Here is a 2,957-nt window from a genome sequence, read left to right as displayed (position 1 = left end):
ATGGAACAGCAGGTGACTGTTTTTTAGTTAATAGAGGTACTTCAAGGTTAAAGTACATTCATCTCAAACCAAGTGACTCGAACATCTCTGTGTTGTTCTTGGTAAGATTAAAATACTGCTGATAGTTTCCAAGTGTGAGAAGATATCTGACAGACTCTCTCTGGTATAGGCATACAAATGAAATGTATCTGCGAAACTACATCTCTATAACTTTTTTACCCACAAAAACAGTTTTTGGTCACACTACAATGTACTTAGTGTTCGTACTGCAAGACACTTTTGCAGATATAAGGTTAGGGACAGGTCTGGTGGTATGGGTAGGTTTAAGGGTGGGTTAAGTTATAAGGGATGAGTCAAAAGTGTAAATACAAATACAAATACAGAAATAAATTACAGATGTAATTACATAAAGATATTTTTTCTAAAAATAAGTGCAATGTAAAAACGTGTATGTGCACAATAAATGCATTGTACCAACTGATTGAAATGTAAGTACATAGTTATTAAGGCCACCTAATATAAAGTGGGGCCCAGTTTTGTAATTGTTAAACAAATGAAATAAAATGATTACAAATGAATGCGAGTAATTGAAATAGATTTAAATAAAATAAATATTTTTAGCTTAAACCTAACTTAACTTAAAAAGGTAGAAAACACACAAGCACACATATATATATATATATATATATATATATATATATATATATATATATATATATATATATATATATATATATATATATATATATATATCTCTGTGTGTGTATTTCAGTTAGTTTCAAGGCAGCACTTCTACCTTAACCTAACTTAACTAAAAAAAGTAAAGGAGAGGTAGAAGGTAGAAAACACATACTGTATAAGCACACACACACAAATAATACTAAAATAGCACCAACATTACAGTGCCATAATCAGGGCTCAATTTTGTTTTTTTCCTGTAGTTTCTGTAGTTTTCACAAAATGTTTAGGCAATTATTATTAAGAAATATTTATTATTTTAATCTAGTGCAAATGTATTGTTTACAGGAAAACAATGGCATATGATACGCAAAACGTAATTCATGTTTAATGACACTTACTGATGCTTTTAAGACTATCAAAAAGCATTTTTGCAGCATTGACCCAAAAAGGCAAATGACAGTTCCATCAACTGGCTCCAAACTCGTAAAAACTACAAACTCTGGAACCCTGGTGTGATTGGTCTGTATGATAATACAGCTTCAATATGGGCCAATGATAAGCTAAGTAATGCCATGGTAACCTTTAAATTTAATAATACAATTAGTTTTTTTTGCCATTCTGGGGCAGATAGCAGAAAACATTATATGTTTACCCCTTACGGGCAAGAAAAAGTGCTGCTAGTGTTTGCTGAAAAGCCCACCTATCACATTTAGTTCATTTTGACTCACCCCCACCATTTAATTTATGTTTGGCATTTGCATAGAATATGCCAAAGACGGTGATGATACAGAAATCCCAGACAGCTTTTAAAAACGCTCCTAATGTAAATGACTCACCCATTTTGCTGGAAAACACTATAGCAGATCACCGCTCACCCACTCATCCTCCGTCACACAAACACACACTGTTGCTTTCTCAGTGACACACACTAAAAACACACATAGATAGACAAACACATCCTCATTGTGAACCCCACGCTCCTCTTTTCTCTCACACGAGCTTTTATCTGTATACTTGCTGGAATCCAACACCCCCGACAGATAAACATGCTGGACAAGAGCAAATAACAAATTAGTGTGTGAGCCGAGTATAAAAGTTCTCAAGCCAAACAGCGCGGTATGCATGTTTTTTTATGTGTGTTATGGCAGAAACACGATGCTGTCTTTTCCAGCATGTGCGCAGAAGAGGGCCGAATCCCTGTTGGTCTTGGCGGCGAGACTCAATGAGCCGTACAAGAGAGGAAAGTGTGTATTTACTCGGACATCAAGACATGTTGTAAAATTTAATGAACAAACCCCAGATGGCCTGGGATGAACTGGAGTGGATCACTAACAAGAATATCAAGCTGAAATTGTCTCGTAAAAACGGGTTGCATTCATCTTAAAAGCAAAACCCAGTCCCTAAATGACCTAAGACAGGCCAGTGCTCACTAGTGTGAAATCCAGTGAGCAAAGCAAATATGTAGCCACAGTGGATATCCGAGTTTCAACATAAGGAGAACAAAAGGTCATTAGACACCTTACCCATTATGGGTTTTTCTGGGAAAAGCTGTAGTTAACCACTTAAAATGCACAACAAATCCTACCCATATGTCATGTGGCGGTAAATTGCGAGTTAGCTTGGAATTAACGGTAACTTTAACGTGCGGCTCACTCATCATGAAATGCCAGATGTATATAAATTTCTCATTTCTTCAGATGAGCACTGATGTATTTTTAGAGATATCTGTCTCTGCGAGTCTGTATTATGCAAGTGAAACAAACATGACCGTCCATACAAGTAATCCACTAAGTTGATTAATCACGCTCTTCTAAAATGATAGGCATGTTTGAGAAAAAATACTAATACTTTAAACTAGAAATCATCGCTTCTGGACAACAGTTATATGTGCTTTGACATAAACGGCAGCATGTTGTGCACGCTGTGGTTCTCTGTGCTTAATTATCACTTCTCGTGCAAGTTTTACAATACAATTAAGTCGAAAATTATTAACAAGACTTCTCTCTGGTGACGCATGCAAAAGAATGCAAGTGTTTTTATAAAATTATAAGTTTAAAATTTCCCCCAAATTCCACATTTACTTCCATTATAAGAGTCTCACTATTTCCATTTCAGATCTGTGCAAAACCTTTGTGATATTTTAGAAATGCAGATAAAATAAACTATTGCAAATTGACTGCATTTACATTAACCAATGCTATGCAGCTATATAAAAAGGTATTTTTTTCTTTACACAAAAGCGAGTCATGGTGACAGATGTTGGTAGGTTTACTGAA

Source organism: Puntigrus tetrazona, chromosome 18 (assembly GCF_018831695.1).
Source record: "Puntigrus tetrazona isolate hp1 chromosome 18, ASM1883169v1, whole genome shotgun sequence".
NCBI classification, from domain to species: Eukaryota; Metazoa; Chordata; class Actinopteri; order Cypriniformes; family Cyprinidae; genus Puntigrus; species Puntigrus tetrazona.
This window is presented reverse-complemented; position numbering follows the sequence as displayed.